This window comes from Antrostomus carolinensis, unplaced genomic scaffold (genome assembly GCF_000700745.2).
Source record: "Antrostomus carolinensis isolate BGI_N321 unplaced genomic scaffold, ASM70074v2 scaffold2387, whole genome shotgun sequence".
NCBI lineage: Eukaryota > Metazoa > Chordata > Aves > Caprimulgiformes > Caprimulgidae > Antrostomus > Antrostomus carolinensis.
In genome coordinates, this window is record NW_010326430.1 from 1,988 (window position 1) to 16,028 (window position 14,041).

Genomic DNA, 14,041 nt, shown 5'->3' on the forward strand with positions numbered 1-14,041 from the left:
TTTCCCCTTCATGTTCTAATGCTTATGGCAGCCTAATGTAAGTTGGCATTGTCACAGAACTACAAAACCACTTGCTTTCATTTCTAGATGCTAAAAAACTACTGATTATTTCAGTTCCAAGTATAGTGATGTAATATGTACATATCTTTAATATATATAGAAATTCAAATATCTGTTTCTGAATGCTGTAATTCTCCTGTAAACCTCCCCCAAGTGACCAAACATTAGAAAAATGTGTTAAATTATGAAAATCTGTAGTCTGCCATTAACTGTTATATAACCTGAATCTTAATTCAGGGATTAGAAGAGATAAGTTGATATTTTCAAAAAGCATAGACATACATCGTGCTGGATATGAAAATTAGTTATACAGCAGTCTTATATAGCAAGATTCAGACTACCTTTTGTGGCATGACACTTCTGGAAGAGATGAATATTTTTAAGGATACTAGAGTAACAGGTGAAAATAATGTCCATGTGAGAATCATAGTCCTTAATGCCTTCTCTGAGTGCGTTATCAGAAGCACCTCTGGAAGCAGGTGTAACTGTTCTAATCTCATGTCTCGTGTTGCAGTGTGCACAAGGGTGGTCTGACAAAATGGCCAAAGAGTTGTAAGGTTTTAAAACAATAAATGACAGTAACCCTATTCTCTCTCTACCCGTGTGGCTCTGTTTACGCACAGGCAGATCAGCACAAACAGATCTTCCTAAGCCAGAGCGCAGCTGAGCAAGGGTTTGCTGATAGTATAAGAATCTGCTTCTTCCAGTTACTTTCTTGATCTGGAGGAAGTTACCCCCCAGAGCCCTCTGTGTTTCTTTTAGGTTTACAAAGTTGCTCTTTCTTAAGAAAGAACACAGAGTCTCTTAATCCCATAGTTAGTTATATATCAAAAATAGAAATCCTGAAGTTGATTGTATAAAACATAACCCGTTTTGTTTATGGATGAATGAATTTAACATGCTCCTGGAAATTGCTTGGAGGTTTCTGATCTCATACTGGTGCAAACTCAGGAGTCATTCCCCTTTAGCCAGTGAAATTAAATAGGCATAAAACTAGTTTGGGTAAGATGAACGATAAGGAAACCCTTTAGCGTCATTTATATAGTTTATTTACTCAGTGGTAGCAGAACTTTAGTGTCATGGCTGGACCAGTGCATATTATGAATTAGTGTGCAAATACCACCACGTTGTTGAGGTTTCTTGAGAGGCAGCTTGACAATTTTTATTTTAACAGGCAGGGCCAGGTTTTTGATTGTGTGATGGCCCTTTTTGCATCCTCAAACTAAGGAAAAAATAACTGTAGAAATCTCTCACTTGATCCAGTTAAACTGAGCTTGGGATGCCTGCTGGAAAGCGGAGATGAGGATGAATATGCCACCTGTTTGGTCCACCAGACCCAGGGATGGCTGGTTACCAAATCAGTCCCCAGAGTAGCTTAAAGCAGGCTCAGAGGTGCTCTCAGCAGCGATTTCTGGCTGGCTTGTAAAGCTGCGGTGGTACTCTGGATATGGCCTCTTCCCGCAGAAGTGTCTTCTGTGCCCAGAGCTGTGAGAGGAAAGGCATTGACCTGGCTACTTTGGCTCTCCACAGTCCCAGGATGCCTTTTAAAGCAGGGAATCCTTAGCTGGCTGGTTCAGGAAGCCTGAGGGTCCGTTCACACAGGCACCACACAGCCAAGAGGCAGGCGTCGAGCCAGAGACCCTCCTTGGTGGAGCAGACTGGTGTTACCGAGAACAGATGAGGTCTCTGTCCTGTTCTGATAAGATCGTTTCCATGTTCCTAAGGATGCCAACACTTAATTTGTTTAACTTAGTGGCACTGCAGTTCTCTTGGAGTATGGTGTAACATGCAGTCAAAGGGCCAATTCTCCTTTTATTTACACTGAGGAATTCCTCTTAGATGTGTCAGGGTGCAGCAAAGGTAAAAATACAAAATCTCATCATAGCAGAGAGGAGGATCCCAAACTCAAATGGTGCAGGAGTCTGGGTGGGTAGGGAGGGACATGACAGAGCTGAGCAAAGTTACCAAGCATGAAAATGTTTCAAGAAGTCAACGTGCTGCTCTTGGCATAGGTGAGCCAGCAGGAGAAATGGGTCGCATGGGTCATCCCCAGCAGGGAATGGGAAAGTCTCAGAGCTACAAAGTGGAGCATAACATCCCTGTAGATGAGGGATGAACAAATGGCACTGGTTGTTTAAGACAGAATTGCCCAGGGAAACCAGTAGACAGACTGCACAGCAGCAATACTTAATGTTTTTTCTCCCCTGTTCCCCTCCTGCTCCATGGTGTAAAAGAGGAACAGTTACGTTCAGAGGTTAGGAACAGAGGTTGCAGAGGAACCCGAATTTAGCAGCATGGGCAGGAGGAGATGCCACCGAAGTGTTCCCAACACCAGGTGCAGCACAGTGCCGTGCCATTAATACTGCTGGTAGCATGGGGCTCTTCTCACCTTGTCCAAGGCTTGACATACTCATCTTTAATCATAATGTGCTGGCCTCTGATCTTACCTCTTGTTGGTCAGGAGTATGTCTCTATTGTTTTGTTGAACTATCAGTGCTCACAGGGAGTCACTTTTTTTTCCTCAGTTGCAGTTTGTTTGCTTTTTGGGGACTGTTTGTTTTACTGAGCAAATTCCTGGCTAAAAATTCAATAGAAGACAAAGGATAATTAAGCAAAAGACAATGGTGGCTTCATTTTGTGATGAATGAATTCAGGAGGGAGAAGCAGGGAGACGTATTAAAATATGCTTATATAAAAAAGCTCTGTAATGTTTTGAAATAGCATAAAAACACTGCTGCAAAAGGAGTGAGCCTATAGATTTCAAAGCACTCTTGTGTTTATTCAACTGTAAATAACAGGGATTTATCTTAGTGTTGGAATGTATACACATAATTAGGCCTTATCTGATGACTGTTAGTAGGATGGTAAAGAGCTGTTTGAATGTATGGGCGTCATTAAGTGAACCATAAGTAATCTCTATATTTGTAGTTAGTTTCAGTTTGTTTAAAATAGCAGGGTCTTCTACTGGCATCTATTGCTACTTACAGCAACTACTGGAGTTATAAGGCTGAGAGGGAGATCTTCAACAACTGAATCACTGGCAGACCTGTGATCCTCTCACTGACTATGCTTCATTACAAAACTGCCTTTGACCCCAGCCTCCAAGGATCCTGTGCCTCTGGTGTTTGCAGACTTTCTCCCGATAGTTCAAGCTGCACATAAACCAGCATTAACTAAGCTGCTGCCAAATGAAGTGACCCTGTTCCCAGCCATGGTTTCCCTCTGCCTCCTTTGCATCAAAGCTAGTGAAATTGGGGGTACACAGTGGGTCAGACCAAGGCAAAACTGTTCCTTTTTTTCTCTTTGATTGATTAAGCTTGTGCTGAAATTAATTAATTTTCAGTGCTAACAGATAGGTTTAAAAATAAACACAAAACTTATTAACCAGATACACTGCCATGTTCTATCTTCTTTATGGAATGTACGGTACATGGACATTGTTTCTCTTCCAAGATGATAGGTGGAAAGCCATTGTTATGATTTTTTTTTGGGGGGGAGAGTGGGGGGCTAGGAAATGCTCATGCAGCCTCTAGAAGCCTTCACGTGGTGTGAGCCATGCTTCTGCACCTCTAGACACTGTGTGCTGCTGTGTCCATACTGAGTAAAGGGAAAAATCTGATCGTCACAGTGATCTGTTTGTACTGAAAGCATCTTGATTTCATTATGAAATTCAAACTATTCATAAAGAGATGTTTGAATGTTCTTATGTGTAGGATTTTAGGGAAATTAATATCTGGAGTGTATTTTCTTGAGTGAAGTTTGCAGTGTTTTACACGCTGGAGTACTCCAAGGGTCTCAGTAGAAATGAATGTGTCACAGTATGTCAGCATTTGTCTCATTTTCTGTTACTTGGAGTAAGCACAAATATATGTTCTGTAACCTTGAACTTTAGATTATGAGCTTTCCTCTGCAATAGTAAACTCCTGTAGGGCACTCAGGTGCTTGCAGGAGCTGGATGCCCCTTACAGAACACAAATCCTATTGCTGATGCACAATTTTCTGTTGTCCGATTGAGAAATGCTGCCCGCTGATGTGCTTACATCCTCTGAAAACCAGCCCTGATACTGATGGCAAGTTCCAGATAGTAATTGTTTCTGATTCACCAAGTGCTGGAGCAATATTAGAAGTTAGTATAACATGTAAGAACAATATCTTTATTTCAAAAGACTGTAAGTTTGGGAAAATCTGTGGTTGCTCCCACCTGCATAAGGGATTCCCATTCTGAGGAAGAGGCTGGAGCAATCTCAGCTGCAAATACAATGAACTGACAAGTATTTATAATCAGGGAATTACTGTGAATATATTTCTTCAGGCCAATCTCAACTACTCAGTTCCTACTGAACCCCGCCTCAGCTTCTTTCACAATGTTTTGGTAAGTTTAAGCATTTGCTAAGTAGGTTTTGATTCATAGGAAAGCAAACAGGTTTGAGGTTTTTTTTCTTTTCTTTCATAAATCCTAAACCAGTTAAACTGCATTCCTGTTAGCCTGGCGTCCTTCGTGAAGAAATAAGTATTACACATAGCATGTATGCAATTTCTGGATAGAAAACAACCTGTGGTTCTACTGGCATCCTTTAACTTACAAGTCGTTAAGGAAGGTGAAGTGGTTCGTGTTGTCCTCACACTGAGACGCACTCTGCTAAGATGTGGTTTACACTATGAAAAATAAGTTAAAGACCAACTATCTCACTTTCTCTTCATGATTTTCAGTGTGACAACCACAGATTTACTCTCACAGATAATGTTAATGAATATTTTCATTCACTCACAGCTACTAATAATTTCTTGTGTTCAGCAGTGTCTGACCCGGTGCTTTGCTTCCTGACATATTTCCACTTCTCGTACATGCTTCTCTTAGGTAGTGAGCGTTTTCGTCCTCTACAGTAAATAGCTCCTCACAGTGGACTTGCACATTGTTCTCAGAGATGCTGGAGGAGGGGAAGGAAAGGGATGATCAATTAGCTAACAGGAAAATTTTGTAGTTTATTTGGAAGGCAGTAATTAAAAAAATAAAACCAAACAAACTTAAAACAGTAGCCTCCCTGCACCTTTAAACACAATTATTCTTTGAAATCTGATTCAGGATGGGACCTTATGTTCACATGCCCATCTGGGTGTTTACAGTCTGTAGCAGTGCATTTCAAATACTCACCTTGCCATTTCTGCCTACCACTAATTTTGTGGAGCTATTTAAGCAGCTTAAATTTTAAGCCACAAATATTTGGAAGAAGGATGAATCAGTGGTCAAAACCACAGGCCATCAATTTTACATGACAGCAAAAGAATAAATAGATCAATATTCTGTGCATCATTTTACTAATAGGATAGTCTAATTGCAGTGTAGTTAGTCTTTATAGGGTACTTTGAAGGTGTAATTTGTTGTACAGGACTTCTGTTGTGTTCATACACTTCTACATCTAGCTATACTGAGAAAGAAAATTAACCTCGCATGAAGTCCTTTTTGGTTCCTGATGCACAGCAAAAGAAAAGAGGGTGGGACTCAGCTGACCAAACGCCTGCGTGTATCTCTAAGCTACCTGGCCAGGCCCCCCACTACAAACAGGAAAGAAATAGCCACACTGGAGGAAGCAGTTGTTCAGGTGATCAGTGGACTCCACATCTACCCACATTTTGGGTGCCCAGTACTGAATGGCACGCTTCACCTCAAACCTAAACAAACCTTTTTTCTTCCAGGGACATCTTTGCATGTCCCAGTCTGGCTCTTCTCTAGAAAATCTTTATTTTCAGGTGTTTGCTAACCTTATTAGCAAAAAAAAATAATAAATGAAAACATCTTTCTCAGTGTAGGATTTTGTTGTGTTCTTACAAGGCTTTCTCCAGCTCCTTCCCCCAGAATTGGTCTTCCAGATGGACCAGTGCAGGGCTGTACTTCTGAGGGGCTCTCTTCAACCTTTTCCAAATCTCTGCTTCCCATTTTTTGCTGATCATACAAGCAGCTGGCCCTTATTTTCAGCTTTTCTAGTAAGCCTCAGCTCCACTGGAATAGGAACTGGCTAATGGCCTTCTCCATGCCCAGAGAAAATTACCTGTCTGCAGTGACCGAAAGCAGATGAATACAGGGGCTGATGATAACATATGCAGTGTGACATCTCTAAGTTACAAATCAGATCCTTGTGGGTTGGGAGGAACCACGGCCTGGATCCTCAGAAGTTAATGAGTTATATGTAATTAAAACAACTAGGGAGGTTAGGCAAGGATACTTATCTTTATTCCATAACCTTCCCTCCTCTGCTTCCCAAACTGTCATGGATACTTGGATAGTTTTGATGTAGAATTCATCTGCTGTTACTGTTATTGTTATTCTCTTATTTTCTCTTTTATTAGTGTCCTTTAGTGGCCTCGCATGCACAGTTGCTACCATGTGTCACACCCTGTCCTGTCCAAGGAGAAAACAGTGCACTGCAGTCATATACATTCCTTACTTAAACGTTACTGCATCCACTGGTATGTGCCTACACTGGAAAATGTTCATATCTGAGAAAGTACAAATGGAAAAATTGTACCTTTCACAAGGAAAGAATCATAGAATGTTGTGAGCTGGAAGGGACCCACAAGGATCATGGAGTCCAACTCTTGCCCTAGCATAGGACAATCCCAAGGTTCAGACCGTGTGTCTGAGGGTGTTGTCCAAATGCTTCTCGAATATTGTCAGGCTTGGTGCCATGACCACCTCCCTGGGGAGCCTGTTCCAGAGCTCCACCACCCTCTGGGTGAAGAACCTTTTCCTAATGTCCAACCTAAACTTGCTCTGGCACATCTTCCTGCCATTTCCTCTGGTCCTATCATTGGTCACCAGAGAGAAGAGATCAGCGCCTGTCCCTCCTCTTCCCCTTGTGAGGAAGTTACAGATCACAATGAGATTTCCTCTCAGTCTCCTCTTCTCCAGGCTGAACAAACCAAGTGACTTCAGCCTCCCCTCATACGGCTTCCCCTCTAAGCCTTTCACCAATTTAGTGCCCCTCCTGTGGACACTCTCCAGTAGCTTTATATCCTTTTTATACTGTGGCCCCAAAACTGCAGCCAGTACAGAAAGGCTTGTAATTGTCCTTGGTTTTGCAGAAAATGTATTTCTGCTTCTTCACGTCCTGAGAAAACTGACTCTCTTGCATACGTGAACTTGCAGAAAGGTCTAGGATTCCTGAGCTATTGAATTGAGATTTCTTTTTGGATCTACTGACAACCTTTTAGATTTCCTCTGACAAGCTTTAAAGCTTTTTCAAGACCTAGAAACTGGCTCACAGTGGGAAATAAATTCCTCAGTTCACATGCTAAGCATCCGCCAACTCTATATTCACATTTTTCTGCACAGTTTTACTTAACCTTCTACTGCCTGACTGATCATCATTGTTGCTCCTTCCACCCTCCACATGGTAGGTTTCCCCACGTGCTCAGGGAATGTTGTGGGGCAGCTGGTATAAAGACTTCTGTTGTATGAAGTCGGGAAAATTAGCATCTCTTGCTAGACAATTCACTGCTGAGAGGTTAGGAAGATAGCAAAGGCTTGAAACATCTAGTAAGGGGAAAAATGAACAAGGATTCATGACAAATTTGTTTCCAAAAATAAATTACTTGTATTTGTTGGACTTCTAAGGATTGAACTATGTCTGCAACAGTAAGAGCAAAGTAATAATTGGCATCTGGCTACTTTTAAAAAGTCATGCCTGTTTTGTAAAACACAAAAGCAAAGACAAGTGGGACAAAAAGGAAGATATATAATGAAATTGCATCGGATGAGAAGGTCATGACTTTGCAGATGCTCCCACGCTGTACTGCATCATTACAATGAGGAGCTACAGCCCTTTTACAGCCCCAGCATCTGTAGATCTGCACTCGATTAGGCCCAGGACTTCCAGGGGATTTGAGCGTAGGTATCGCACTGAGGATGTTGAGGTTCTTCAGGATTCAGAACTCAGAAATGCACATGATCACACATGCTTCCCGGCCACGGAGGGTGTTGTGTAGTTAGTGACTGTGCTTTGGTAGGCTGCTATTGCTGTGTGCAAAACAGCGATGCAAGTCGCTGGTCCCACCCACCTACTGAAAATCAAGTGAAACTTTTCCTCCCTGTGTTGAAACATCCACATGGAGAAACCTTCCCAGGCCAGGAGCGGGTGGGGACCTGGGGCCGCAGCTGGGCACGTGCAAGCAGCAGGGAGGCAGAGAATTCTTTTACAATTTGCTGTTCTCCCTTACCACACAAGCATAAAAGCAACCCAGATTAAGCTACTGCTTTGATCTTGCTCATTCTTTCTTACACATGTTGAATAGGTTCCATATGACTTTAATAAATAAGAAAAGACAGAAAAAAAATAGAAATGGCAATTCACAGAATCACAGTATGGTCAGGGTTGGAAGGGACGTCAGAAGATCATCTAGTCCAACCCCCCCTGCTAAAGCAGGTTCCCTCCAACAGGTTGCACAGGAAAGTGTCAATTCATGGCTTTTGTACCTGTGCAAAGGTATTAAAGCAAGACACTCTAGAGCAATGCTTTCCAAATAACTGTAAGTTAATCCCTCTCTCTGTGACACATTTCCTATTTTTATCATCATACACAGTGTCAAACTGCGTCTCTTAATAACAATTTTCAGCCAGTCAAACTACAACTAAAATGCACTATTTAAGACTGTATGTGAAACTACACAGAGATGCCTTTATATTCTTGTGGCTGTGGTCAGGAATGTGGCTCTCCATTGCTCTAGGTGCTATTTTTTTTTTTTTTTAAGTGACTGAACAGATTAAAGCAGTGATCTGCTTAATGCCCATGAGAGATTGTTTGAAATGCTTGAGGAAAATATATTCTTAATGGGATATGTTGATTCTGTGATGTTTTTATTATATTTTTTTTTTAAAACATTGTTTTTACTATAGGTATCTGTGCATTATGTGCATTCTGGACCTGGGGAGAGCAGGATGATAATCCTTGCACTGAGAGGTGACAGTCTTCAGAATATAGAAGATCATAAAATAGAAGATCATAAAATGCTGTCTCTCCAGGAGCACAAAGCATGCTGAAGTGTTCCTGCTATGTTGTAGCAAGATCTTGGGCAACACTCTTATGTTCACTATACATCTAAAAGCAGACATATCAGGAGACTGGCGTGGCTAAACAGGGAGCTTGGTGGAACTCCAGTGCAAAAGGGCAGTATAGAGATGGAAGCAGGGACAGGCTATGATGGAATAATTTAGAAACATTGCCTGAGTTTGTAGGGGTAGCTTCAGGAGATCCAAAGCTTAAATGCAGTTGAGACTTGCACAGGAAGTGCAACAAGAGCTTCCACTGCCGTGTTAGTATGAAAAGGCTGATCATGGAAAATGTGCAACCATTGCTGAATGAAGGAGGTGATGTAGTGACAGCAGACAGAGGTAAAGCTGAGGTATTCTAAGGTTTCTTTGCTGTTTTTACCAACAAGCTATCCCATTCCTCTGTGCTTATGGAAGGGTTTCAAAGAGAACTACCAGCAGTATATTTTAGCCAGGGATTATTTGAGCAAGTTTGACCAGAAAACGCTGTGGGACCAGACAGACCACACCCAAGGTGCCAAGAAGACTTGGTTTGATGTCTCTGCAGGGCCACTTTATCATATTGGAAAGGTTATGGAGATCATGGAAGGTTCATAATGACTGGAAACATGTAAATGTTGCATCCTTCTTCAAAGAGGCCGAAGACAATCTAGGGAACTATAAACTGATCAGCATTGCTTTGGTCCCCATGGAACTTAAAGGAATGAGTCCTCTTGGAGCACATTTCTGAGCAAATGAAGAAGAGGGTGATGGGGGACAATCAGCATGGATCTACCAATGCCTGACAGTCTGATTGTGTTTATGATAAAATGACTGGATTTGTGGATGAATGGAGAGCAGTGGATGTCTTTTACCTCAAGTTTAGCAAAGGCTTTTGACACTGACTCCAACAATGTTCTTGCATCTGAGTTAGGATGTAATGGTCTGGATTGGTAAAAATTGGTTGGATGGTTGGGCTCGGAGAAGAATGGTTGATGAGTTATTCTTTACCCAGAGGACAAGTAGAGTGCTACAGGGGTCTAGATACCGGGACTGTCCTGTCTTAACATATTTACCTTGAAGAGATGATGAAATCCACTTTCCTCAGGTTTGCAGATGACACCAAGTTGGAGGGAACAGTGGATATGCTGTGGGCAGGGCTGCCGTACAGAGGCACCTAGGCAGGAACTTTATGAAATTCAGCAAGGACAAAACCAAAGTTTTGCTTGTCTGGGAATGCCAAGCCCGTGCCCTGATAGAGGCTGGGGCTGACTGGTTTTACTGAGAAGGCCCTGGGGAGTCCTGGCAGACAGCACCTGCCCGTGCATCAGGAGTGTGTGCTGGCAGCGAAGGCAGCTAATGGCATCCTGGGCTGGGCTAGAGGGAGCACAGCCAGGAGCTTGAGGGAAGGGATTAGCCTTCTGCTCAGCACCTGTTGGACCACATCTAGACACTGTGTCCTTTTGAGCACCCCCAGTACAGGAAAGGCATTGAAAAACTGGAGCCAAGTTCAGCTGAGGGCTCCCAAGGTGGTTGGAGTCGAAGCCATGTGAGGAGGAGCTAAAGCAACTAGATTTGTTCAGCCTGGGGAAGAGGTGGCTTCAGGCAGACCTGATAGCAGCCTGCCAGGACTTATGAGAGAGTCTTCAAGAAGACAAAGTCAGGCTCTCCACAGTGGGAACTGGTGGGACGACAAGAGACAGCAGGCATAAATTTAAACAAAAAGGGTTTAGCCTGGGAATAATTAAAAGACAAACATGGGAAGAAAATAATACTGGGATTGGGTAAAATGATTTAGGTGTCAAGCTCTAACAGACCATACATAAATTCTGAATAGTCAGACACCATTTCCTGTGCTCCTGGCTCCATCCACTTCATGTAGAAACCTCAGGTACTTTACCCACCACAGTGAATTTCCATTGGCTAACAGTGAAACCTGTGATACAGCCCAAATTCTTAATTCTAACAAGCATATTTTTTCTGCAAAACACAGCTGTAATGTGTGAGTTGGTGCAGGCTCAATCTTGTGTCGGCGTGGCACGGTGCAGAGCTGTGTGGACCTACCTGCCAGCTTTCCTGTGCGGGATAGCCTCTTTTATTTGGCCTGGCCTGCGAGTTGGGCTTCTTGGCAAAATTTATTAACTGGGGCCTGGTGCTGCAGGAAGGGGCTGCATGAGCACCTGATCACACTTATGCCTGGCTAGCTTGGACATCTGTGCTGTGCTCCTCTCCTGTCCCTCTTCTGTAGTTAGCAAAGGAACAGCCACCCCAGGTCTACTTATTTCAACTGGCATAGCCTTGCCCAATATTATGTGAATACCTACTGGGTAAAAGGGTTGGTTTGGTTTAATTTTTTGTATTTAAGAAAGAACAAAGCTGGTGTGGTAGGAGAGGAGGAGGATGGAGGAACTGGGCAGTTCCAACCTTTCTGTTGCAGAAACCAAATACAAGTTCGTCACTTGCATCCCTCAGCCGTGCAGCCAGAAACTGCAACAGTCATTCCTTCTTGTACATGAAGCACGCTCCAGGATTACTTACAACTCATGGTGTCCTAAAAAAGACCAGAGTTTCAATTTAGACAGGTATTCCCTGTTTTTGTGTGTGAAGGAGAGTGCCTGGTCCAATATTAGACAGAGCTTGATCCTGCAGCAAAGTATTGCTCCTGTTTCACCTTCTCACAGCTCTGAGTTTCCTCCTAAAAAACAGGAAAACGGCCTGTTCATGATGATTGTAGCATTAAGGACACCTCTGGATTTTGTTCATCCAACACTCTCAGTATGGACAGAGGGTTGCAGAATTTGGACTCCCAGTTTTGGTGGCTTTTTGGGTCAGAAGTAAAGATGACCAACCAGCATGGCTTCACCAAGGGCAAGTCATGCCTGACCAATCCGGTAGCCTTTTATGATGGGGTTACAGCATTGGTGGGTAAGGCTAAAGCAACTAATGTCATCTACCTGGACTTGTGCAAGGCGTTTGACACCGTCCCACACGACATCCTTTCTCTAAATTGGAAACATGGGGGTTTGATGGATGGACCACTCGGTGGATAAGGAACTGGCTGGATGGTTGGAGCTAAATAATCTTTAAAGTCCCTTCCAACCCAACCGTTCTGTGATTCTATGAGGTGTGGAGAGGGTGTCAGTGTGATTGTGCCTACCCACAGGGGTGTTACTATGCCGCTTCTGCATGACCAGTAAGAACTACCCTGCTGTGAGTGAGGCTGGCAGCCCTTGGCTTGAACTTCTAAAAGGCATTATTTTTCCTCAAGAAACTTTGCCTTGAGTTAGTTCTTAATTCTTTATCATTACCCATTAATGATTCCAAACCCAAAGTGTTTAGCTTGATGAGTTTATTACTATAGATCCTAAAAAGTGTAATTCTGCTTAATTTTGGGGAACATCAATTCCCAGGAAGGGAACAATCCAGGATGAGTTATGTTGTGCCAAGTGAACCTGTTTGTGCAAATACTCTCATAGCATAGCAGGGGAGCAATGAAAAGAAATGTGGTCCCGCCCCTTCATTCACAGGTCTGAGTAGTTCCCTGGAGGATGTGTAGCAACACAGATAATTTACTGCTGGTAGCAACAAGTGGTTTTCCAGAGGAGCAAGTGGCAGAGAAACTGGATTACTAGAGTGGTTCTGAGTCAGTCTCCTGGGATGCTCCTGTATTGGTCCTTGCTCAGAGATGAGCTTGGAGTCAAGCTAATAACCAGCTGAATGGTTTGGAGGATTTTCCTGTTGAGGGTGAGGCTGAGGAAGTATGACTGTTGTCTAGTTGTCTTTGCAGTGCTGTACACACCAGTGGAAGGAAGACTTGGAGCTGACCCTCTGCATTACTAGCTAATAGCATGTCCAGCTCTCCATATACCCAGAGCAAGGCTATGTGCAACCAGTGCTCAGAGTGACCTGCAGGTACGTAGCTGCACTGTGCCTAGTGTCTAGCATTCTCCTTAGCCTCTAAATATTATTTCTTCATTTTCAGTGTCAAGTGGGAAAGAAAATCTATAGACTTTCATCGCAGGGGCCCTGGAGTTTCTTTTGACATCTCCTGCTGTGAGGAAAGTTGAACCACAGTTAAGAACAGGCTCACTTTTGAAGGCAAAATTGTCACTGTGTCTGAAGGAAAGAGCTCCTTCAGTATTCCCAAAGATATGAAGATGTGATCCATTGTGGCATACTGACATGGAGATCTGAGTAGCCAGGCACTGACAGCAAAGCTTTCACGCTTACTGCTCATCATTTGTGGACAGTCCTGCTAAAGTACATGAAGAAGTTGCTAAACCACACCTGAATCTGGGTTCTTGGGGGATAAAGCCTGTTCTGTCACTGCTTCCTGTGTTGCAGAGGTGCAGGTGATTTTAGCATTAGACATCAAATGTCACTGGCTACTGAGTTGGGGAGTTAACGTGTTCCTAAAATCACTTGTTAAACCAGCAGTGCACATGGGTATAGCTGATACTGCACCTACCTGTTTACAGCCTACAGCAGTGGTGTTGCATCCTTTGCACTGTTCTCTTTGTGCTAGACTTTTCTATGTTTTCCACAGATTTTGGGGGACATCAGAAGCTAGAACTGCTCTGTGGGTTTGCAGGTTGCATACAGCTGTGCAGGCTTGCATGCAGAATTGCCTTTGCTAATTCTTCGCACCTCTGACCAGCTTGATGGACAATAGAGTTGGAAGCAGAGATAAGCAAGTCCTCTCCTGCATATCAGGCAATATAATTGCACAGCCAAATTAAGGAGAGGATAACAACTTCCAATCTAAGTTTGAAGCTGGGCCTGCTTTGCATGGAAGATTCAACTAGATGAGCTTCAGAGATCCTTTCCAACTTAAATTATGATTCTAACAAAAAAAGGATTTTTTCAAGAGAAACTGTAAATCTGTTCTCCCAGCTCTGAAGTCACTAGGGAAATTACTGGGACTTCCTGTGCAGGTCAGAGATGAGTAAAGATCACACT